The sequence below is a fragment of the Ursus maritimus genome, unplaced genomic scaffold (assembly GCF_017311325.1).
Source record: "Ursus maritimus isolate PB19 unplaced genomic scaffold, ASM1731132v1 scaffold_26, whole genome shotgun sequence".
NCBI classification, from domain to species: domain Eukaryota; kingdom Metazoa; phylum Chordata; class Mammalia; order Carnivora; family Ursidae; genus Ursus; species Ursus maritimus.
In genome coordinates this window covers 28,691,131-28,717,959 of record NW_024425119.1, presented here as the reverse complement: position 1 = coordinate 28,717,959, position 26,829 = coordinate 28,691,131, and the positions used below count along the sequence as shown (strand labels likewise).

The window sequence follows — 26,829 nt, the reverse complement described above, 5'->3', positions numbered from 1 at the left end:
TACATTATTAATCCACCAAACCATATCGATAGCTGTTTACTTCATAACTGAGGCTATACCATACTTGGCTCCTCAGGATGGATTCTGAAAAATAAACACTATAGGGGCGCCTGGGTGGCGCAGTCGTTAAACGTCTGCCTTCAGCTCAGGGCGTGATCCTGGCGTTCTGGGATCGAGCCCCACATCAGGCTTCTCCACTGGGAGCCTGCTTCTTCCTCTCCCACTCCCCCTGCTTGTGTTCCCTCTCTCGCTGGCTCTCTCTCTCTCTGTCAAATAAATAAATAAAATCTTCAAAAAAAAAAAAAAAGAAAAAAGAAAAAGAAACACTATAAAGACAACCAATCCTTAACAGAACACTTTTGAGATCAAAGGGAATTATTCCCATTATGTCTTCATTGAGCTCACCAGTTCATAACTTGGGGTCCTACAGATTACTCATTTTGGGGGACACAGGTTATCACCTTCAAAACCTGTTCAAAACCTAGGAAAGACATGGGACACGGAGTAATTTGGGTTAGGGGAAACTTTGGGATGATAGTTACGATAATAATGATATCCAACCAAGCCTCCAGTGGGAAACTGAACTGTGACCACCGTTGACTTGAGGAAAAATTACAAAATTACAGAAGGGGGGCACAGGGGGAGGAATTAAAGAAATCCTAAATCATGCAATTTACAGCATATAATAAGGAACATGTTCAAACATACAAAGGGAAGACAAAAAGAATAATATAACTGATCAAATAATAAATGGAAAATTTTTTTACAAATTTCACACTTTCTCCTCATTAGAGAGTTCAAATATGTATGGAAATAGGAAACTTACTATTGTGTTTCTCCTCTATATATGGGCATATAAAAGGCTATAAACCTCTGTAGGGGGAGAAAGACTTTCCCCCTACCCTTCTAGGTACTATATCTGAGTCTGGATTAACAGGAGAAAAGGTATAAAAATTTGTTAATTTTTAACATTATGTACCTGGGGGGGGGGAGTGAATACCCCAAAAAAGTTGTGAAATCTGAAAGCTTTATAGTCTCAATAGGGCAAAGGAATAGAGGGTGTAGGCCACTTAGGAGAGACTACGTGATTTTTTTGGAAAAAAAATGAATGGGCCTTAGGAAAATAGATGGGAGATATGATAGTTTGTGACAAAGTTTGTCTGGATGTGGTGTTGACCTCTAGTCTCCTTCTTGTAGTAAGACTCAATCTTCCCTGGTTGATGAAACTCCAGGAGAGGGCACCTCTAACAACTGCATTCCTATTTCTTTGGAAGGATCTGTCTTTAGGCAGATAAGAGGAGTTCAAGAAAAGCCTCTTCCAGCATTTGCTGATTTTCAAGTGTCTTCAGCTCAAAATGATTATTTCAGGTGGCATGTCCTGAACTCTTTCACCTCTATCAATGAGACTACAAAGATAATGAAGAAGTCCTTTGCAGAGGCTGTATGCTCTGTAGTGCAGGTGAGGTAGGCAGGTCAGATGCTCTTCTTGGGAACTCCCACATCCCCTCAAGGGCTGGCCAGCAGGCTAATCAGCATGCCTCGGGGCACCTAGGTGGCTCAGTGGGTTAAGCAGCTGACTCTTGGTTTCAGCTCAGGTCATGATCTCAGGGTCCTGGGATCTAGCCCCACGTCAGGCTCTGTGCTCAGCGGGAGTCTGCCTGAGGATTCCCCCTCTTCCTCTCCCTCTGCCCCTCACCCTGTTCGTGTGTGCTCTGTCTAAAATCAATAAATAAGTCTTTAAAAAAAGATAAGAAAGCCCACCCTACAAATGCTTATCTTTAATAAGCAGGGAGACTTTACCAATTAGCATCATTATGTTAGAAAAGAGCTTTCCTTGGTAAAACTGGGGTGATGGAGGTATGTGGATTAGCTAAGTGTTTAGCCACTCTTGGCGGGAACAGAGTGTAAGAATCTGGTATGTTCTGGAGCCTGCTCCAGAACAGGTGCCCTCTGGACAGCACCCAGATCCTGACCTCTAAACCTCCCATGTCCAGCCACTGATTCATGGGATTTAGTGATGAAATTAACCACATCCTGTCTCCAGAACACTGATACCCATGTCTCAGGATGAACCTTTTCTGAAAGATGTGCTTTAGCACCTAAGGAAACACACTGGGCCTTCATCAAACCAAATAGAACAGATCATATGGACTGCTGCGTGCCCTCTTGCTGCTAAGTGCGTGCTCGATAAATATCTATATGGGCGGCCTGATTTTGCCTGAAATTCGCTTTCATTATAACCTGGTAGTGAGGGATGGGGATTAGCTTAGCCCTGACCCACCTCTCACTGAGGGCAGTTACAATATCTATCAAAAATAACTTAAGGGGCAACTGGGTGGCTCAGTTGGGTAAGTGGCTGCTCAGGTCATGATCCTGGGTCCTGGGATCAAGCTCTGCACTGGGCTTCCTGCTCAGTGGGGAGCCTGCTTCTCCCTCTGCTCCCCCCCCCCATTCCAGTGTCCTCCTATGCATGCACTCTCTCTCAAATAAATAAAAATCTTTATTTTTTTTAAAGATTTTTTAAAAATTTATTTATTTGACAGGGGAGAGAGGGAGATCACAAGTAGGCAGAGAGGCAGGCAGAGGGAGAGGAAGAAGGAGAAGCAGGCTCCCCATTGAGCAGAGAGCTGGATGCGGGGCTCGATCCCAGGACCCTGGGATCTTGACCTGAGCTGAAGGAAGGTGCTTAACCAACTGAGCCCCCCAGGGTCTTTAAAAAAAATAACTTAAAAAAATGATGTAAGTCCAAATTGTTGTATGTCATTTAACAACTATGACCAATATTCATTTCACTTCCCCTCCTTTGTGCAAAGTCATGGTATTTTGGTGAGATTCCAGGGGTCATTCTTGATCCAGTCTTTGAGAGCAACCCATAAATAGTACCTCTCTTCCTACCTGGCTTCTGAACCAATTGAGAAATACTACATAGGAATAAGGCAGATGGAAACTCAATTATTACTTTAAGTACTGATAAAGTATAGTTTGGAAGATGAAGCTTCATGTGGAAAATAAAACAATTGTGTTAACTCCCCATTCTCCAGTCTAGCCCTTAGAATAGTCCACCTAACGGCAAGTTGGGGACAGCAGAGCTGATACATACAGCTAGTGGCTGCCTTCATGGGGCTAGAAAAGGAGAGAGGGAAAAAGAGACCAAAAATCTCCACACTTGAGACCTTTGATAATTCAGCTTCACCCAGTTGTGAAACAAGGCCCAGTGGCTGTCACTCATGGGTCAAGCAACATACCCAATCCACATAGATTTAGGAATGAAGCAAGTGGCCTTAGCCTGATGCCGCTAGTGTCAAGGAAAAAATCCATCAGTGAATAGCTTATGTGGAGTTCTATATAAGATCATCATCCTTTTGGGTCCTCAGCCCAGTCAGGCAAAAGGCAAGAATCAGCTACTCGCCCTGGCTCAGCTCAGTCTGTCCCCAACCATCACACCTGTGGAACAGAGGATAACAGATGTCTAGGATGGACCTATAGGTCTGGGACCTACCCATGTCCCACACCATGGCACTCAAGCCAGTTACCTCTCAACAGCCTCATCAACACCCCTCCCACCTCCAGGGTATTGTCAGGGAGCAGATCTATTTTCTGCGCCAGTTTTCGAGGGAACAAGCTCCTTGCAAACTTGAAGAGTTCCTTCTTTTCAGCAATTAGCTCCTCTTTTACGCAAATATAATCCCAGGATTAGAATGTGGCATTGAAGTTATCCCCAATTTACAGACGATGAAAAAGCAAGGTTTGTCTTAATTGTCAAAGCCTAGATTTGAAAACAGGACTGACTCTATTTAGCAAAAACTCTAAGCTTTTCCAAAACTTAATATGTACCTGTAGAGATCAAGTAAGAAAAAAAAAAACATACACACACACACATAAATATATATTTAAATCATATGGTGCCTGTTTTAGATAAATATAGAAGGAAATTTTATTTTAAGTTAATTTCCTTCTCAAAAAAGTAAAGATTTATAATGTTACTATGTACACTGTTTGTTCATTAGATTATGACATAAATATGGCTCAGCTGTTGTCTATTTTAGTAAAATAGACTGAAGGTTCATGGAATGAACTGAGTCATCACTGTGGCTTCTATCCAGACCAAAAACAAAGTTGAGATATAATAATAATCATGGAGGCATTTTAAGAGTGAGAACTTTAATGAGTATCTACATTTTGTAGAGAAAAAAAGTGACTTTTAAAAACACAGTTCGGTGTTTGCAGGGTATCTTTAAGAGCATCTCATCAAAATATTTAAGAGCATTTTGGTAAAAAAAAAAAAAAGTACAGATCGGTCAGGATCATAAAGTTTTAGGGCTCAACCCAAGAAGAAATACTATAGGATAATGTGATTCATTCTAAGTAAATCTAGACATACATTGTTTAGAGGAAAAGAGAGCTAAATGGAAATGAAAACAAAGTTGATAAACTTCAATAAAACAATGAAAAGTCACATAGAAGCCCAGATTCTTCCTATCAGCCACAATATTACTCGTGCAAGGCAGGCCTCCTCAGAGCTCAGGGGAAAGGGGCTCTAACGCAGTCTCGAGAGAAAGCCCACCTAAGCTCAGGGAAGTTGCTTTAAATCACGCCATCAGGAGAGCACCCAGAGGAAGAAACTACTCTACACGAGGACTTCCCTCTCCCCAAAGCAGCTCCGAATTTAAGCAAACAACCTCAAGCAGAGAGCATTGTTCCTTAGGAAACTGGAAAGGAAGGTATAGATCAGGCACTGTGTATATTCAGTTTTTGTAACTACACACTACTCACGTCTGATTCTCCCCACTGCACAGATGACAAAAGCAATGCTCCATCCAGAGAAGATGCACAACCAGCAGAGCCGGAGTCCAAACCCAAGCCTGTCTCTATTAAGTGCTCTACTCCTTCTGGGCCTCTTCTACTTCAGACTTAGGTATAAATCAAGACCCTCACTTTAACCCCATTTCTCTGAGCTCAGATTGAAGCTTCCTAACATATGCATAGAAAAGGAGGGGTGTAGGACAGGAGAAGCAAGGAAGAGTGAAGTATCAAATATTAAACTTAGAAATTGGGGCACCTGGGTGGCTCAGTTGTTTAAATGTCTGCCTTTAGCTCAGGTCATGATCTCAGGGCCATGGGATCGAGCCCTGTTGTAGGGCTCCCTGCTCAGCGGGGAGTCTGCTTCCCCCTCTCCCTCTCCTCTGTGTTCTCTGTCTCTCAAAATAAAATAAATAAAATCTTAAAAAAAAATTAAACTTAGAAATCTAGTCTGGGGTGAACAACCTTTTGCTGTAAAAGGCCAGATAGTATGTATTTTGCAGACTACATGATCTCTGTCATAACTACTCAACTTGGCCATAATAGTGTGAAAGCAGCCACAAACAATACTTAGAGAGCAGCCATGTTCTAATAAAACCTTATTCATGGACACCGAAATTTGAATTTCTTATAATTTTCACATGTCACAAAATGGACTTCTTTTATTTTTTTTCCCAACCATTACAATATAATAAAAACCACTCTTGATTCATGAGCTGTATAGAAACACGTATTTGGCCACATTTGGCCAACAATCCAGTTTGCTAACCCCTGCTCTAAGCTAAACCAGTCCTCAACTAGTAAGTGTTCAATCAAACATTCTTGTTATTCAAACTTCTATACATTTCTTTCTTCTTAATGAACTGCTTTCTTCTTTTTCCTTACTTTCACCTCATCTTTTACTGTTAATTTCTATATATTATTTCATTTACTTAAACTTCCTATGATGACAAACTTACAGAAATTAAAAAAAAAATTAGGGCAGTGACTACTTTCACCTCATGTGGGCATCAGGGTTAACTCATTCAGGCGCTGTCCAAGTATTATGGCTCAGGCAGAAGGCCTGGTTCTGGAGATAAGATTCAGTCCCAGGCTCACAAACAAGAGGATAAAACTCAAATACCAGTGTTGAGCCTCTTATCTATCAGATATTCTGAAGGAAGTGAGACCTACTATCAAACAGAAGTCTTTACAAAATAAACTAAATTGAAGAGGAAACAGCAAAATACTTTTGCAACAAATGGCTAAAAGCCATAGACTTGACATTTTCAAAGGGTTTACTATTTACTAGGCCTAATAACCCAGGAAGATTAGTGTTCAAATAATATGAGTTTTCATCCAACAAACACTGAATCTGATATCTGTGCTGAAATGTGCTAAAATTATTAGTGATGTTCCGTTTTCCTTCAAATTTTTGTCCCTAATTTGCTGCTTTCTCACATATTGAGACTAGTTTTTTTATAAGTATGAAATTCCCCATTTGTAAGATGATGTTAATAAGAAAAGCATGATTCATTTTAAAGTAACTTCGTAGTAAACTTTATGAAAGCTAGACAATCCTGCCGAGAGATACACTTCGTCTTTTGAGATATTCGCTAACGAAAATTTAATTTGATAACCTCCGGTACAGCTACCAGAATGAATACATCAAGAAAATGAACTAGAGGCTGCTGTGTTTGAGGATTTAAGACAGTAGACATGTTGCTGTACAGCAGAGTAGGGATAGACAGTTCATTTGTACACTTGTCACAGTTCTGAGAGGTGTTGTCAAAGGAAAAACAGGCTCTGAAAATGAATGGGGGTGGGGGGTGCTGACTGCAAAGAAGAGCTTCACTCCATGGTATTGGGTTTCTGGCAGCAGCAGGAAATGTTCAATCTGCTAGCTGGAGACTCCTTGCCAGTGGATTGACATTCTCTGCTGTCAGTACCCTGTGAGTGGGGGTGAAAAGGCCCCCGGAATCCTTCAGGAAAAACAATATCTGTGTCACTTGTCAATGCCCTTGACAGCCTGTGGGACAACCTGTCAGCTAGCTGGTGGTACTAAATTAATGAACGGTGCTCTTGAAAGGAAAAAAACCCTAACAGTTTAGTACAGAATAATCAATGAAGAAACTTTCTTATTTTTCAGACGTTAAAATATGTCCATTACTAAGGTAATGAGTATAGGAGCAGTTGGAAAGATTCCTCCACCCTCTCAGTTCATTAAGACTTTTCATAAGCAGCTAGAAGGGCTTTTATTCAACATTTCTTTTTTTTTCTTTTTTAAAGATTTTTTAATTTATGTGACAGAGAAACAGCCAGTGAGAGAGGGAACACAAGCAGGGGGAGTGGGAGAGGAAGAAGCAGGCTCATAGCGGAGGAGCCTGATGTGGGGCTCGATCCCAGAACGCCGGGATCACGCCCTGAGCCGAAGGCAGATGCTTAACAACTGCACTACCCAGGCGCCCCTATTCAACATTTCATATAAGATCACAGCACCAGAGCAAGGACATCCCACAGGTTGGCTTTCCCGTATACTCACATAGGAACAGAAAGGAGGAGACGTTTACCTCCAGAAGTAAATTAAAAACAGGTTAAAACAAAAATTTTAAGGATTTAATTTATTTAAAGTAGGTCATCGTCTTATTTAAAGAAATATGTGAATATTTTAATGTTTACCTATGGAGCTACCTGAAAGAAATTTCAGGAATAACTCCTTAACCTAGGGCAAGAAGCCACTATTTCCTCCTCAGCCAGCAGAGGCATCCTTCATTCACCACGGCCCTCATTCCTGGAATTCCACCTCAATCATTCCAACACTACTCCTCTTCGAGATGCCACCGAATTGCAATCCATCTGTTCGCTCTGCCTTGTGGCAATTAACCAGTTAAATAACTCCCCTGTAAAGAAAGATCTTTAAGGAAGCCAGGGTCAGATCCTTCTATTGGCTCATTCAGTGCCAGTTGCAAACCTTTCTAGCTTGCCATCCCACACTTGAGATGCTGGAAAACGAAGAACCCAGTTTTTTTAGACTCCCCTGTAGCCACAGTTACATAGATGGCCAAGTTTGGTCAAGCAAGCTTGGGAGACTTGGAAGGTGAAAAAAACTCCCATGAGGAGGCAGCTGCCCTGGGACCCGTGGGCTCTGGCGGTGCCGGCACATGATTCCTACAGGGCTGCTGTGGCAGAATTCCGCTGACCACGCCCTAGTGTCCCAGGTGCCCAGGGCTCTCACGCACCAGCAGCCCTGTGGGGGGGTGGGGGTGGGGGCGGTGTGTGCTGACAGTCCGGTGTGGTTGAGTGTTTCTTTAAGTAAGCTGTGCAGCACTTAAGCCTGGTCACTGGCACTCTTGGAAATTCTGTAAGCTACCCTGTACCATGAAAGCAATCAATCTCTTTCGGCTTAAAGAGCTAGAGTGCTTTACTCTGTTTGCAGCTCTCAGAAGAATCGGTGAGGGAATTGGTAAGTCTAACATACCTGGTTTGCTGCCCGACACGCAGTAGATCCTCCATATATCATTGTTTCCTACAGTTAAAAAATAGAATATTTACGTTGGATTAAAATAGTCTTTTATTTTATTTATTTGACAGAGAAAGAGAGAGAGAGCACAAGCAGGGAGAGAAGCAGGCAGCAGGAGAAGCAGGCTTCCCATGGAGCAGAGAACGCGAAGAGGGGCTCAATCCCAGGACCCTCGGATCATGACCAGATCCAAAGGCAGCTGCTTAACTGACTGAGCCACCCAGGTGCCCCTGGAGTAGAATAGTCTTATTTAGCCTTTAGAGAAAAGTGTAGGGGGACATCCAGTGGTGGACGGGAAAAGTATACAACTGGGACACAAAGAAAAATAAAATTCCAAGAGAGGGATGGGCCAGGAATGCATGAATGTGAGGTCACAGTAAGTGTCAGATGAGATAATACCTAGAAATAAGACCAGTCTGATGTTCTAAGAAAAAATTAACTCCAAGTTAGAATTCATGCTTTTGCAAGTAAAAGAAAACCCAACTTCAGGCTTAAACAAATAATAGATCAATTTTCCCATAGAACAAGCCCAGAGGTAGGTTGTTGCTGGCATCCGTTCAGGTGCAAAATGATGCAAAAGGGACTCAGCTCTCCTGTTGCTCTGCTGTGCTTAGTGTGTTGGTTCTTGTCCTCACGCTTATTGTCTCAAGTTTGCAGGAGGGCTGTTTCCGCTGCTCTGGAAATGCCCCCAGTTCAAGCCAATAAAAAGGGGCAGGGAGCAAGAGCTTTTTCCTTTGGGGCCTTTGTCTTGTTTTCCGGGAAAGGAACCCCTCACAGGTCAGTTCCACTTCCATCTCATTTGCCAGAACTGGCTCACGGATCCACTTTAAATAAATTACTAGCCAATGGAACGAAATCATAGGCACACTTTATTTTTAATAATACGTAAGTTGTGTGGCTTAGAAAGGGAAAGCAAGACACTCCTGCTTCAAAGAAGTGAGCAGATAAGGGTGAACTTAAGCAATAAACTCAGGCTAGCTTTTTTTCTACTTATCCTCCTTGGGCACTGCCAAAGAAAGGAGCTTTTCTTGTAACCATATATAGTCTTGGCCTTCAGATCTGCTGGGAATCCAACAGTGAACTGGCAGAGAGATGAATGTAAGCCCTAGGAATGAATGAGCTGTGACTAAGATAGCATATTTGTAATAGAACCATCCCCAAAGTGGAGACAGTATTTTAAAATGTAAGTCCAAAAGTGTGTGTGTGTGTGTGTGTGTGTGTGTGTGTCTGTGTGTGTGTGTTTTGGGAGGGCACTGATTCATGTCTGATCCAGGATGGCATCAGTATTAAGGAATCCATTCTGATAGACAGGGACCTCAGTATAAGAGTCAATGGGTACTGGATTTTAACTCGCTGTTAAAATCATGGCACCACTGTGGGTTCAGACAGCCAGGGCACAGGACAAATTCCTGCCCACATGGAGTGCACTGTTTCTCCTCCAAACAATTGTGGGAGGAAAAATAACTACTGGTCAAGGGCACAGAAATTCCAAGGCTTCAGCATCTCTTGATCTGGGAAGAAATATGAGTCAAATGTAGATATTAAAGGTATGCAAGATATGATCTCTGTCTTCAAGCCCTGACAGTCTAAAGGAAAATTTTTAATGAGGAGACTCTTCCAAACTTCTAAAGAGATATAACAGCTAACATTTAGACCATGACAGCTTCAGGAAACCAGTGCCCCTGCCTCTCAGAGAGTGCTCCTACCATTTCACATAAGCAAGGGCTACAACTAGAGCTCCCCTTACTCCAGCACAGTGAAAGCCAGTGGGAGCACCCTACACATACCACCTGACCTCAACCTTTGCATCTTACCAGGTAGGTTTTCAGAGTCTGATATTCCTCTGGCAAATGGTGGGCATTATCTGGTTAATGGATCATTAATGTACATCAGAAACAAGAGAGCTGGTAATAAATGTCATTAATAAGAAAACCGTCATGAAAATGACAGTAAAATGACAGTTTCCAACAGTTGTGATTGGGGCTTTGCTCTTTGTCCAAGTTACCTCCCACATGCCTGAAAAACGCTTTCCTTATAGTGATTGTTTGCCTTACTAACCTGATAATCTCAATTACAAGTATGAACAAAGGCATGAAAAACAGCTGAGAAATGCAGACTCACTTACACAAACCACCACTTTCTCATTCCACTTACCAGGTATGTTAGCATATGTTATCAGTGTACATTCACTTTCAGACAATGCTCAGTTTTCCAAGGTGGTAGAGAATTAACATGGGTTATTAAAATCAACAATCCAGGGGCGCCTAGGTGGCTCAGTCGGTTAAGCATCTGCCTTGGGCTTGGGTCATGATCCTGGGGTTCTGGGATCAAGGCCCGTGTTGGGCTCCCTGCTGGGTGGGAAGTCTGCTTCTCCTTCTCCCTCTGCTGCTCCCCATGCTTGTGCTTGCTCTTGCTCTGTCAAATAAATAAATAAAATCTTTAAAAAATAAAATAAAATAAAATAAAATCAACAATCCAGGGAGAAATTTACTATATAACTAATTGTAATGCTGAATGACTAGCAAATAGTAACACTGACAGATTTAGTTACGTTACCATTATGTTTTATACTGACTGCCTAGTCAGCTAACAAGGAAAGTATTAATTATTGGTCAAGTAGTCATAGATCATACGGCAAAAAAAGGAGGAAAGGAAATAAGGGTTTAGCTAATACATGATATAGATAACCTGTCCCTGAATTTATATAAATGAATATGTAATTCAGATGTCATTGATTATTGATCAAGAATTCAACAGAGAAGATAACCAATGTCAAATTCATACAATAAAATCATTTCCATTTTCAAGGATCAGCAGTATCTGTTAAAAGGCAATAATCTGTAGCATTAGTAATATTCCAGAAAAAAATAATCATTAAAAATATATTATAAAATATAAATTAAAATCCTTATTGAAATAACATCTCTCACTTATTTGTTGGCAAAACTTCAAACTTTGACAATATACTCTGTTAGTAAGATTTTGGAAAAACTAGGCTCTCATACAATTCTGATATGAATACAAAATAGTTCAGTCTTTATATGGGCAAATTTATTGATAGTTAACAAAGTTACAAATGTATTTATCTTTTGGCCCAATATTCCCATTTCTAGTAGTCTATCTCAAAGATACAAATGTAAATAAACAAAAAAATTGCTATTTTTGCTTGTATTTGCAGAATGAACCAATGAAATACTGATGTAAAAAATTACCCATGAGGGAATAGGATGGATGGGACAGTGATGGAAATAAGACATGTCTGAATGCAGTTTAGTCTTAACCTTGAATAATAAAAATGTTTACATAATAATAAATGAAATTAAACATTTAGAAATTTAAAATAAATGAAAGCAAATTAATCTAATATGTTATATAGGATCTTCACTGAATATCCTCAGTGGGATACTCTAAGGATAAAAAGAACTGCAAAAAATAAATAAATAAATAAATCTTGAACTTCATTCTATCTTATTAGTAATGACATGAAGATTGATATTTCGATACAAATATATTTATATTGTTAGCTAAAACAAGCAATTATGCTAATAATGTTAAGAACCAGGATTCTTAACATGAGAAAAGACATACAATTAAATTAAACCAAAGGTTTTAAGTAAAACTCCAGTCATCTAAAACCAATGATATCAATATATCCTCATGATTTCTTCCTGGTGCTATCCAATGAAAAGCCCTAGAAACGATGACAACCCAGCAGCAGTGAACATTCCTAAAATCTAGATTGTGGTCTTCAAATATCATTCCTTATCTGTAGGAAAGTAACTGAAGCTAATAAGTTAGTTTGGCAAAGTCATAGGATATCAGGCTATTATACAAAAGTCAATTGTATTTCTATATATTACTAATAAACTGGAAACTGAAATTTAAAATACCATTTACAGCAATATCCAAAACATGAAAATACTTATTTTAACAAAATATGTATGAAATCTACCTGTACACTGAAACCATAACAAAACATTGCTGAGAGAAATTAAAGATCTAAATAAATGGAAAGGTACACCATGCTTATAGATGGAAACAATCAATATCGTTAAAACGTCAATGCTTCCCAAGTTGATCTACAGATTCAGTGCAATTCCAGTAAGAATTTCAGGAGTCTCTTTTGTAGATATCGATAAGCTAAAACTAATATGGAAATTCAAAGAACCTAACAATTTTGAAAAAGAAAAACTAAGATCAAAAACTTACACTACTTCATTTCAAGATTTCCCATAAAGTGGGCATAATCAAGGCAATTTTTTTATTAGCGTAAGGATGTACCTAGAGATCAGTGCAACGGAATAAAGTCCAGAGATAGACCCACGCATATGTGGCCAACTGATTTTCAAAAATGGTGCCAAGGTAATCCAATGAGGGAAAAACACAGTCTTTTAAACAAATGGTGTGAGAACAGGAAAAAAATGAAACTCATTTTTACCTCACACCATACACAAAAATTAACTCAAACTGGATCATAGACCTAAAGAAAATAGCTAAAACCATAAATTATTTAGAAAACAGGGGGAAAAATCTTTACAACTTTGGGATAGTGAAAGGTATCTTCAGACATAAAAAAGCAGAAGCCTTAAAAGAAATAACTGATAATTTGGACTTTCTGAAAACATAAAACTTCTGCTCTTTGAAAAACACAATAGGGAAATTAAATGGCAAGCCACAAACTGGGAGAAATATTCACAATACATATATCTGGCAAAAGACTTGAATTCAGAATATATATAAAAAAGAAACCTTTACAACTTAGTAATAAAAACACAACCCAACTTTTTTTAAATGGGTGAAAGATTTGAACAGACACTTTCACCAAAGATAGATGGTCAATCAGCACACAAAAAGATGCTCACAATCATTAGTTATCAGTGAAATGCAAGTTAAAACCACAATGAAATACTATTATACACCCATTAGAATAGCTAAAATTAAATACCATTTCTCATTCCCAGGCACCAAGCCTAAACCATGTGTGAGGCAGAAAATATACAAGATGAGCTTGGAACAGCTTGTTGTACCAGAAAGCAAAGATGTTATCTAAACCTAATAATGGGAACACATCAAAAAACAAAAAACCATGAGCCAGCTGGAAGAGGTTCCCACTGGTCAAAGATTAGATGATTTGATCATCAAAAGAATTATGATTCCAAATGATTAAAATGAATTTTTTTAAAAAGACATCTTTAAAAAAAAAAGAGTAAAGAAAATACAAGAATGTATGGATACAATTAAAGGTTGCTGAGCACCAACTCATTACTCTAAAAATTGATAACTAAAAGGAAAGAAATGAGAATTTATTTTGCTTTTCTAGTATGAACAGAATTTCCTGGAAATTTAATAGCTCTAATAGATAAGAGTTCTATATTTGAATTAGAAAATCAACATTTTGCAACTCCTAATGAAATGGTTAGCAAGGGATCACAAAATCATTAGATAAAAGATTAATGGGAAACTTTCCAATAAATGGAGCAGGTTGGACTCACTGATCAGTCTTAGCGTTCAGTAAAGGTAAGAAAACCAGATAGTACATGCTTTTGCATATGATACAATATGAAGTACACATTGCCACCTATGAAAAAGTCCTTAAAAAACAAATAAACAAACAAACCTCGGACCTAAATCTAATCAAGCCTGAAGTCTACAGGAAACATGGAGGATACAGGAAAAAGTTAAGTAACAGTAAGAGGAATATTCAGTCAAAACCAGAATTTGGGACTTTCTGTGGGACAATTAACCTGGCTTTGTAATCAAGTCAATAGCATTTTTTAAGAGGGGAGGGGTCAAGGGAGAGGGAGAAAGAGAATCTTAAGCAGGTTCCACGCCCAGCATAGAGTCTGACTTGGGGCTCAGTTTCACGACCCTGAGATCATGACCTGAGCTGAAACCAAGAGTCAGACTCTTAGCCAACTGAGCCACCCGGGCACCCCTCAAAACATTTTTAAGAAATTAAAACTAGGGGCACCTGGGTGGCTCAGTCATTAAGTGTCTGCCTTCAGCTCAGGGTGTGATCCTGGCGTTCTGGGATCGAGCCCCGCATCAGGCTCCTCCGCTGGGAGCCTGCTTCTCCCTCTCCCGCTCCCCCTGCTTGTGTTCCCTCTCTCGCTGGCTGTCTCTCTCTCTGTCAAATAAATAAATAAAATCTTAAAAAAAAAAAAAGAAATTAAAACTAAATTAAAACTAATGATATACCTAAACAGGAAATTTTTACCATATTACTTCTTTGCCTAAAATTCTTTAGACAGCGCTTGAGGGCCTACAGTTTATTCATTAGAATTCATTCTTAGTTGGTCTGAAAAGTCTTCAAAGAACTGGGCTCCCTAGGCCCCAGTTTCATCTTCTTCTCCCTATAATAAACCTTACTCTCAGGTAATACTTAATTGCTAGCAAACCCTGCTCACAGGTCCCCATTCTCCCAACATTCCAGTATAAGTTTGGGATTCCTGCTATGGCTTGTGATTGTTTCCACCTTGGAATGTCTTCCCAAGTTTCTTTGCTCAGCCAACTCTTGGTCATCTAAATCCAGCTCATTCATTGTACTGCAGCTCAGGCCTCGTCTACCCTAGAAAAATCTCCCTCGTCTCCCAGACAGGGTATAGTGCGCTTCTCATTGCTCCTGTGGTACCTGTACATACCTTTACCTCAGCACTTACCTTATTTGTTGGAATTTCTTTTTTTTTTTTTTTAAGATTTTATTTATTTATTTGACAGAGATAGAGACAGCCAGTGAGAGAGAGAACACAAGCAGGGGGAGTGGGAGAGAAAGAAGCAGGCTCATAGCGGAGGAGCCTGATGTGGGGCTCGATCCCATAATGGCAGGATCATGCCCTGAGCCGAAGGCAGGCGCTTAACCGCTGTGCCACCCAGGCGCCCCCTATTTGTTGGAATTTCTATCCGTGTCTTTGACCAACCTGATAGACTCTTCTAAGGCAGCACAGCATAGAGCTTAGCATATAACAGGTTCTTAACAAATATTTGCTGAACTGAACTGAAGTTCAAATTCTACTGGGAGATGTGAGTATTCATCAGTGGTTAATTAATATATTTGATATAGGCATTGCAAAATTATGAAATGATTTGCCCCTCAAATAAAAATAACTGGAGAGTCAATTGGTTTGAACAGCATGTTTCCCAGTCTATTTAATTGTTCTGTCAGCTAAGAATTGTAATTCCAATATGTTCCCTTCTTCTAAATTGACTGATATGAGTGAAAACTATGTGATTTCAAGAACAGCTATTATAACATTAATAATACAAGCTGTGATCTATTAAAAATTATTCTGCTAGTAATATTAAAATTCAGAGTACTTAAAGAGTCCGATAAATTCTAACATAGATAAAGTGGTGGACTAGGTGAACTAATATTCTCTGTGAGGTAGATGTGAGAAGAAAATGTTAAATTGAAGATTTTTCCCTTTGCTGCCATCTTTTGGTTGAACAACAGTAGTAAACCATAAGTAGAAAGCAAGGAAGGGGTGCCTGGGTGGCTCAGTCAGTTGAGCATCTAACTTTTGATTTAGGCTCAGGTCATGATCTCAGGGTCATGATCTCAGGGTTGTGGGATTGAGCCCTGTATCAGGCTCCATGCTCAGCATGGAGTCTGCTTGAGATTCCCTCTTCCTCTTCCTCTGCTCCCCCACCCCCCACTCACATGCACACCCTCTTTCTCTTTCTAAAAATAAGTAAATAAATCTTTTTTAAAAAAGAAGAAGGGGTGCCTAGTTAGCTCAGTCAGTTAAGCACCTGCCTTTGGCTCAGGTCATGATCTCAGGGTCCTGGGATCAAGTCCTAAATTGGGTTCCATGCTTGGCAGGGAGCCTGCTTCTCCCTCTGCCTCTTCTCCTCCTTTTCCCCCCAACTCAAGCTCTCTCCCTCTCTCTCTCCCTCTCTCACAAATAAATAAATGAAATTAAAAAAAAAAAAAAAGAAGAAGAAGAAGAAGCAAGCAAGGGAAGAAATTTTACTTCAGGCACTGGTAGGGGGACTTCACATATATTATTTCATTTTATACTCATAGCAATATTCCATAAATGATATCATCCTCCTTTTGATAAGAGAAAAAACTGAGTATAGCAGACACTGTTGTCATCTTCCCCAAACCAGATTATGTTCATTATGCAGACAAATCCTTCAGAGGAGTCTCAGTGCCCTCTTAGACTAGGGGATACATTTTAACTGGCCTGAGCAATCACAGAGTTGTTGTCTTGCTTGCCAAGACGAGCAGGTTCGAGCAGGAACATGAAATGAAATTTTAGGCAATGAAGGGGGTGGGGTGATGCTTTAGGAAGGTTATCTTCACTCTTAAAAATAGTCAAGAAGAGATCTATCATTTTCTACCTCTGAACATTATCATTCATGTGTGACCATGAAACTGTGGCAGCCATCTTGGAATCACATAGGAAGCCAGCCTAAGGCAGCACAGCATATGTTAAGAATGGCATAATGGAAATATAGAAAGAACTGGTTTCTTTCTTTTTTTTTCAAGATTTATTTATTTATTTTAGAGAGAAAGAGAGAGCAGGAACTGGCAGCAGGGAGGGAGAGGGAGAGAGTCTCCAGCAGACTCCCCACTGAGCATGGATTCCCAATGCAGGGCTCAATCCCACAACTCTGAAATCATGACCTGAGCCAAAATCAAGAGTTGGACACTTAACTGACTGAGCTGCCCGGGTGCCCCAAGAATAGTGACAATGTCACCGAGCAGCTGTTCTAATTCTAGACTTATTTTTAGTTAAGATATTAAATATAATTGTTTAAATCATTTTTATTTTGGATATTCTATTACTTGCAACCAAAAGCATCCTAACTGATTCCCTGAGGTTTAGGAAAATTAAATAATTTACAAGTATAAAGATCTGAATCCAGTGAATCATGCTATTATCTACCTGTTTACTTCTTACATACAGAAAAGAAACAGAAACTCTAAGGGAAGAAAGGTTAAAAATGTAACCTTTCAAATAACCAATAGAAGGTCCAAATTCCTAAAGAAGGAATGTGTAATCCTTGACTGAATCTAGAAGAAAAGAGAAAAAAGAAAACCATAAAGGACATTATTAGGACTACTGGGGAAATTTGAAAACGGATCATATATTAGAAACTAGGATAGCTTACTGTATAAATTTTTTCTATTTTTTAAAGTAATCTCTATACCCAACAGGGGCTCAAACTCATGACCCCAAAATCAAGAGCTGCATGCTCTACTGACTGAGCCAGCCAGGTGCCCCTAAATTCTGTTTTCTGAGTGGGATCATTACATCTAGATGTAATACCCTCAGACTTAGCATGTAAAGCAAAATGTTTATTTAAAAAAAAAAAGTTAGAGAAAGGATTCACAATCACTAAGTTTTCTCACAGAAATGATCTAAGAAGGGGAATAAGGAAAGGTTTCTTTCCTTTCCTTCTCGGCAATTGCGGAAATTCATTTTAAAAATTTATCCTTACAAGGATGGATGGAGAGAGAGAAAGTTAAAGTAAATGTGGTAAAAATTTAATGATTGAATCTAGTAAGTGGCATATGGGTGTTCACTGTAGTTGTGCAACTTTTTTAAAGGTTTGAAATTTTTCAAGATAAAAATAAATATGAAGGTATTCAAATACTTAGAAACATGACTCTCAGATTAACACAAAGTGAGAAGGTACTAAAGGTGAATCTAGATTAAAGGTTTATTTATTAATGAAAGGGACCAACAGGGTGGAAAAACTGGTTCAAAGGAGAATTTGAGTGACTGGATATATACAATCACTGGGGAAAAAAGAAAATGCCAGCGTGTATTTGCTAAATTACATATAAAACTGCTTAAATTGAAATAAAAATTATAACCTTTGGAGTTATCTTTTCTACTGGACAGAAACCATTTACATTGTACTGAAAAAAATATCATTTGAAAATTATCCATCCATTTAACATTTAACTTCAGAGTCTGGGTCCTAGTTGATTGTACAGTCTCCTAGGGCAAGGCTCTTAAAGTGCTGTCTGGAGACTCTTGGGGGCGAGGAAGCAGGGAAAGGCAGCTAAAATCCTTTTTAAGAGGTGTGCAAGGTCAAATTATTTTTATAATAATACTAAGGTAAATATATTTGCTTTTTTCATCCTTCCATGAGTGTATGGTGTTTTCCAGAGCCTACATGTGATATTGCAACAGATTGACTACAGAAACAGACATGAGAATCCACGTGTCTTCTATTAAGCTAGAGATTAAAGAGATTTCCAAAACTTTAAAACAATGCCATTCTACTCACTAATTTATCTTTGGAAAATATAGTTATCTTTAAAATATATATTATTTATGTTCATATGTAATGAGTTACTATTATTTTTAAATGAGCTAATACATATTTTTAAATTTTTATCATAATTTCTAATACATTAAATATTTTTTTAAAAAAATTATTTATTTTATCTGAGATAGAGAGTGAGAACAAAAGAGGGGGGCAGAGGGAGAAGCAGGCTCCCCATGGGGCTCGATCCCAGGAACCTGGGATCATGACCTGAGCCAAAAAGCAGAGGCTTAACCAACTGAGCCACCCAGGCACCCCTCTAATATATTAAATTTTTAAAAATATTTTTTATTTATTTATTCAACAGAGAAAGAGAGAGTGCAAGCAGGGGGAGCAGGAGTGGGAGAAGCAGGATCCCTACTGAGCAGGGAGCCTAATGCGGGGCTCCATCCCAGGACCTGAGCTGAAGGCAGACACCTAACCGACTGAGCCACCCAGGTGCCCCTCTAATATATTAAATATTGATTGATATTACCCACCTAAACAAAAGTTCTTCAAGGTCCTCAATAATTTTTTAAATGTATGGGGGTTCTAAGGCCAACAAGTTGGAGAATCATTGCCCTAGAAAATTATATAATACTTCGCAGAACTTCTTCTAGTATGACTTTAAGAGGATACATGCCATAATTTTGCTTTATTTTCAAGTTGCAGACTATCCTTAACAGAAAAAAAGAAGTTGTTAAATGAAATAGAAAAAATAAATTGAATTTATTTTCACTATAAAAAGTAAAAACTAATAAAAAATGTATCTAGACCCTGAATAGTCAAAGCAATCTTGAGAAAGAAAAAAAGTGGAGCCATCACATTGCCTGATTTCAAACTATATTACAAAGCTATAGTGATCAAAACAGTATGGTATTGGCATAAAAACAGGCACGCAAATCAATGGAACAGAACAGAGAGATGAGAAACCCATGCATGTGGTCAATTAATTAACAAGAAAGCCAAGAATACACAATGGGGAAAGGATAGTCTCTTCAATAAATGGTGTTGGGAAAACTAGATAGCCACATGCAAAAGAATGAAACTGGAACACTGTCTTATACCATACACAAAAATAAACTCGAAATGGGTTAAAGACTTAAACATAAGACCTGAAATTATAAAACTCTTAGAAGAAAACATAAGGGATAAGCTCCTTAACATCAGTCTTGGAAATGAGTTTTGGGATTTGACATCAAAAGTATAGGTAAGAAAAGCAAAAATAAATAAGTGGAACTACATCAAATTAAAAAGCTTCCATACAGCAAAGGAAACCATCAACAACATGAAAAGGCAAACTATAGAATGGGAGAATATATTTGTAAATCATATGTCCGATAAGGGGCTAATACCGAAAATATATAAGAACTCATACAACTCAATAGCAAAAAAAACCAAACCGTTCCATTAAAAAATAGGCAGAGAATCTGATAGATGTTTTTCCAAAGAAGACACAAATTGCCAGCAGGTACACGAAAAGGGGCTCAACGTCACTAATTATCAGGGAAATGCAAATCAAAACCACAAAGAGCTGTCACCTCACACATGTTAGGATGGCTTTTATCAAAGAAAACAGATCCCAAGTGCTGGCAAGGATGTGAAGAAAAGGGGATCCTTGTGCACTGCTGTTGGGCATGTAAATTGGTGCAGCCACTAAGGAAAACAGTATGAAGTTTCCTCAAAAAATTCAAAATAGAACTACCATATAATCCAGCAATTTCACTTCTAGGTATTTATCCAAAGGAAATGCAGTCACTATCTCAGACAGATGTCTGCATTCCCATGTTCACTGCAGATATAAGAGCCAAGATATGGAAACAATTTGAGTGCTCATCAACAGACAAATGGAATATCGCACACAATGGAATATCGTTCACCGTGAAAAAGAAGGAAATACTGCCATTCGTGACAACATGGATGGATCTTGACGGTGTTATGCTAAGTGAAGTAAGTCAGACAAAGATGAGTGAGACACATAACTATATCTCTATATCATATCACAAAACCAAACCAAAACAGGAACAATAACTCAAACCCAAACTCACAGATACAGAGAACAGATGGGTGGTTGCCAGAGGCAGGGGGTAGTGTGGAGTGGGGAGGAAAACCATACAAACTTCAGTTATAAGAGAAATAAGTTCTAGGGATGAGTATTCAGCATGGTGACTACAGTTAACAATACTGTGTTGTATTTTGACAGCTGCTAAGAGAGTAGATCTCAAAAATTCTCCTCACAAGAAAGTCTCAAAAGTTCTCAACACAGAAAAAATCTCTGTAGCTTATGTGGTGGTAGATGTTAACTAAACTTACTGTGGTAACTGCTTTGTAATCTATACATACATCAAACCATTATGTCATATGCCTAAAACTAATATAATATTCTATATCAATTATAACTCACTTAGAAAATAATAATAATGAACAGTAAAAGTAAAGAAGTCTTTTAAAACCCATATAATACATATATAGCATGGAAACAAAACAAAACAAAAACCCAAAAAGTTGACCCAAACTGTGAGAGCAAAATGGAGTCACTCGTGTCAAGCAGGGGCCTGTGTCAAGCAGCGACACAAACAACTGAGGGGCCTGCAGCTACCAGACACAGCCGAGACCACCACCAGCTGACGACACCCCAGAACTGATAACACGCAGAAGCAGAGAAGGCCTGCAGGGGCCTAAGACGGTTAAATCCCATTAAAGAGGGAGGATTTTTGCAGCATTGTCAGACTCCTCAGACGCCGACCCCCTCTATGTCAGAGCACTTCAAGAAGGTAGCTGCCGCCAAAGGTTCTGCCGATTCATCTCCCAACTGAGCTGAGATCCTTCACTGCTAGAAGTTAATAAGCAGTAAGAGCCGAGAGCTGATGGGACTAGACGAGGCCTTATCTCAACTCCACGCATACAGACTGACATTGGGTTTGGCACGCTAACTTCCTACCCCCTGTTCTATCTTGTTTGTTGTGTGACTTGTCTTGTGCTTTGTTTTATGTGCCGTGGAAGAAGCCAAGTTAAACACGTGGTGAAATGTCAATGAGTTTAGAATCCTGGACCTGCTTGATAATTGTGTTAACCTTGCTTTAAGATTGAATCAAGCTGACATTGTAGAAAGACACAACTCGCGTGTGTGTCTTCAGAGCGTGCTCAGGACAGATGGGAAGTACAGGGTGCCTCGTGTGCGGAGGACTGGAGACACCAGAGAAGTTCCTGAGCATCTGAGATCTGGGGAAAGCCTTCCTAAAGAAATTAGCAGCGGGTACCTGAAGGCTGTGAGGAAGTTAGCCAGAAATATGTGTGGATTTGAGGGGAGGCAGTTTCAGGTGGAAACAACAGCATGAACAGAGCTTCTCCTACTGGAATAAAGGAAGGAAGTCAAGTATGAATAGAGAGAGAGAATGCCTCTGTGTGTGGAAGTGGGGAGGAGGGTGGCAATGACGCAGGAGAGGGAGGTTCTTGTCTCATGGAGTTAAAGAATGAATCTTGCAGACAAAGGAGAGTGAGTAAAGGGATAGAAGTTTATTAAGCAGGGGTACAGAAAGAAAATCTCTCAGGAGCCAGAGGGGTCCTGATGGGGTTCCCACTGTGGGCTTTTAAGGTTGGTCTTTCATTGAAGGCTAACCAGGGAACTTAAATCCTTTTAACAACTCTGTTGATAGCACCACTGAGTAAGGACTGGTGATAACACCTTCAATGGCTTACTTCCTTTTTAGGGTCTGGTAATTCTTTGTTGGTCATAAGTAGCTGTTTTAACAAGACCCCACCTCTGACACCTAGGGCAGCGTGGTCTGGTGTTTTCCTCTTATCTCTGGTTTCCTTACACCTCCCATTGTTGTGATTTTTGTGATCCTGATCCTGTAGCCCCTTACCTATCTCTCCCTACCTCTCCTGGCCTGTTCCTTACTCAGCAGGATGGGAAGAGACCGTGTGAGGAAGTAAGAGATGAGATTGGAACATGTAGTAGGCTAGATCATCTACAGCCTTGTAAGCAAAAGTAAGGGATTTCAGCTGTATCCTAAAAGTCCTGGAAGTTTTAAGAAATGGAGTGAAGAATACAGAAGGTAGGAAGACCAGCTAGGTTGGGGATGTGAATTGAAGTAATGTAGAACTAACAAAATTCTCAGTTTTGCTAAGGTTACTGGGTTGATAGAGAACAGGGCAAATTCAGCTATACAGCGTATCTTGAGTCTGCCTGAGCATTTCTAGACTAGATAGAGAAACAGGCTGAATATCATCAGGTAGGGTAGATTCTGGAGCCAGACCACCCAGGTTCAAATCCCAGTTCCAACACTTCATTTGGACTTATCTAAGACCATGAGAATAACTCACCACGGAGACTTGTCATGAATATTAGATGAGCAAATACTTGTAAAGCACTAGAATGATACCTAGCACATAATTAGAGTTCTATGTGCCTGTTAGTATAATTTCACAAGAAAATTCATACACTTACATTTATTATGCTGTATATCAGTTTCTTCAAATACCACCGTCTCTGAAAGGTGAATAGGTTTCATGGTCACGTAAGTTTTAACAACACTGGAAGGAGAAAAAAGAGAAAAAAAGATACCTAATTGAAATCTGATACCACACATGGCTTTCTGCGGGTTGTGCTCATGACTTAGTAGTTCATCCTACTATAAAAGTTCTACTCCCTGTAATTTTCAGATTCCAGAATAACCGCTAATAACATTTTAATTTATATCCTTTCAATTCTGTTTCTGTGCACATCAAATTTACAGTTTTGCTGCTCTTGAGGACATTCTTCAAGGCCAATGAACTGACCTACCTCATTTTAAAAAAATGGCTACAATGTCATTCCATTTTATGGAGATGACATGGGTTTGCTTTTTCTTTTTTTTTTAAATCCACTCTTCTGGTTGTGGACATTTGTTTACTGCCTCTACTTTTTCTACAGTACAAGCAAGCAGTGACATGGTGAATGTGTGTGTGTACACAGGCAATATACACATATATGTACATTCGTATACATACATACAGATATCTCTCCATTTATTCTATCATTTTTATAGGGAGGGGTTTTAGACTCCAGCTTTCTGGGCAAGGCAAAGTGATCAAGGAAAACTTAAAATGCAGGAGAAAGGTGTCAAAAGTTACCTAGCCATTCATTTATATAAAAGCCCCAGTATTGCAGCCTCCCTTGGTGGCTAACAAGAGGGAAAAATATTCCTTTGTTTCCACCACTCATTCCCACCCCAAGCCAGCCTCCCAGGCAACAAAAATAATGCCACCCTACCTAACCCCACAGTCAAGGGGAAGAAAACAGAGTTTTTCCCAGTTCAGTGATTCTCCACAGGAATCAGACTGCCCCCTAGAGGTCAGTTTGGAAATTTCTGAAAGTCTTCTTGATTGTCTCAATGGGATCTGTGAGTGGAGGGACTTTTATGGGCACTGATGTGATTTAGTAAGTAGGGACCAGGGACACAACAATGTGTGGAGTAATCTCGTAATGCAAAATTGTTCCTCAGGGACTGTCTAATCCCTCTACACATTTATAGAGGTTAAAAACTTGTTCATAATTATCTGAGCTTAAACCTAACTTTGTTTTGTATATAAACACAAAATTTTTGTATGATTTTACTAGAATTTACCAGGAATACAACCATTGTGTAAATCTAGGAAAGACTGTACTTTACGCGGCCCAGGATTTTATTGAGTTACTTAAGATTTTGGAAAATCATTTCTTCGAAGCCAACTTTGGTTATAGTAGTTGAGTTGGTGATACATTGAAGTGGTTCAGAACAGTCTCCCCAAAATATGCCAAAATTTTGGCAGGTGTACTATTTTGAGCTGAACACGACTGAGACACTGCAGGCTTAAAAAAATTTTTTGCCTTCCCTTAACTACTTGAAGAATATAAATCAGGAGGCTTTCCCAAATAAGAGTTATTACCAGAGATTAATTTTAGATGAATGTCCCATCTGTATGGCAGGGCACACATCTAATTACCAAACATCTGCTCTTCTTATTGCCTGTGAATTGCCCTCCCCCTTTGAAGCCCCAGGCCCCTATCCCCCCTTTCTTAGCTCAGAATGTCACAGACGCCTCATTTTACCTCTTTGTCTTTGAACCTCTCATGTATGTAGAGTTCTCATGTGCAAAATTAAATTTGATTTTCCCCTGTGAATCTGTCTCATGTCGATTTAATTCTTAGGCCAGCCAGAAGAAACTCTGAAAAGTAGAGGAAAAGTGTTCTCCAGAAAATATCATAACTGTTTCTACATGCATTTGTATCCATCAGTTTCTCATTTTTCTACATACAGGCCCAAGCATCTCACTATTCGTTATGCTTTCTAGTGCGACCATACCAAACATTTACAGGTTAACCCTATGTTATTTTTATAAGAATTTTTTTACCACTCCCGTATGTATCAATTTGAGCATTAAATCGATTTTTAAAAATTGTACACATAAGTAGATGTTTAGTAAAAATGATATTACAACGTATTTATTACTGAAAGACAGATAAGAAGACATTTTACAATAATGAGCAAAGCACCCTATCTCTCTAATGCCTGACACATCTCTATCCCAAAATAGAACTTTCTTTTTTCTTTTTTTCTTCTTCAAGTTTTTATTTAAATTCCAGCTAGTTAATATGCAGTGTAATAGCAGTTTCAGGTGTAGAAGTGATTCATCACTTATATACAATACCCAGTGCTCACGCCAACACCTGCCCACCTTAATATCCATCATCTATTTAACCCATCCCCTCCTACATCCCCTTCAGTAACCCTCAGTCTGTTCTCTAGAGTTAAGAGTCTGTTTCCCGGTTTGCCTCTCTACCCCACCCTCTGTTCATCTCTTTTGTTTCTTAAATTCCACAGATGAGTAAAATCATATGGTATTTGTCTTTCTCTGACTGAATTATTTTGCTTAGCACAATACTCTCTAGCTCTAGCCATGTCATTGCAAATGACAAGATTTCGTTTTTTATGGCTGAGTAATATTCTGTTGTGTGTGTGTGTGTGTGTAGATGATATACACACACACACACACACACACAATATTCCGTTGTGTATTCATTCTTTATTCTCTTCTTTATTCATTCATCAGTCAATGGATATTTGGGCTGTTTCCATAATTTGGCTATGGTAGATAATGTTGCTATAAACATTGGGGTGCATGCATCCTTTTGAATTAGTATTTTTTTTTATTTTTTTATTTTTTTTATTTTATTTTATTTTATTTTTTTAAGATTTTATTTATTTATTTGACAGAGACAGAGACAGCCAGCGAGAGAGGGAACACAAGCAGGGGGAGTGGGAGAGGAAGAAGCAGGCTCCCAGAGGAGGAGCCTGATGCGGGGCTCGAACCCATAACGCCAGGATCACGCCCTGAGCCGAAGGCAGACACTTAATGACTGAGCCACCCAGGCACCCCGAATTAGTATTTTTGTTTTTTTTTTCTTTTTCTTTTTTTTAAATGAATGGAGAGAGATGGGGGAGGGGCAGAGGGCGAAGGAGAGAGAGAACCTTAAGCAGATTCCACGGCCAGTGCTGAGTCTGATGTGGGGCTCCATCTCACAACCCTGAGATTGTGACCTGAGCAGAAATCAAGAGTTGGCTGCTTAACTGACTGAGCCACCCAAGTGCCCCAGTATTTTTATATTCTTTGGGCAAACACCCAGTAATGCTTGCTGGATCATAGAGTAGTTCTATTCACAACTTTCTGAGGAAACTCCATACTGTTTTCCAGAGTGGCTGCACCAGTTGCACTCCCACTAACAGTGTAAGAGGATTCCCCTTTCTCTACATCCTCACCAACATCTGTTATTTCCTGTGTTGTTAATTTTAGCCATTCTGACTGGTGTGAGGTGGTATCTCATTGTAGTTTTGATTTGTATTTCCCTGATAATATGTTGAGCAATTTTTTCATGTGTTTGTTTGCCATCTGTATGTCTTCTTGGAAAAATGTCTATTCATGTCTTCTGTCCATTTTTTAACTGGATTATTTGTTAACTTTAATCAGTTCTTTATATATTTTGGATACTAACTCTTTTCAGATGTGTCATTTGTAAATATCTTCTCCCATTCTGTAGGTTGCCTTTTAGTTTTGTTGATTGTTTCCTTTGCTGTACAGAAGCTTTTTATCTTGATGAAGTCCCAATAGTTCATTTTTACTTTTGCTCTCCTTGCCTCAGGAGACATATCTAGTGAGAAGGTGCTATGGCTGATGTCAAAGAGATTACTGCCTGTGTTCTCACCTAAGATTTTGATGGTTTCCTGTCTCATATTTAGGTCTTTCAT

The 26,829-nt window shown here is 39.2% G+C and overlaps 1 long non-coding RNA gene across 1 annotated transcript in view; it reads right to left on the bottom strand.

Annotated features, from left to right (window-relative positions):
- The window catches only part of LOC121105411, a 35,959-nt gene that overhangs the window by 512 nt on the left and 8,618 nt on the right, over positions 1–26,829 (bottom strand). Inside the window, exons 2-4 of the long non-coding RNA XR_005837896.1 lie at positions 24,636–24,751; positions 23,013–23,098; positions 8,258–8,305 (exon numbers count right to left, since the gene is read on the bottom strand). This is a non-coding gene — a long non-coding RNA (uncharacterized LOC121105411). The remainder of the gene's footprint in view (positions 1–8,257; positions 8,306–23,012; positions 23,099–24,635; positions 24,752–26,829) is intronic.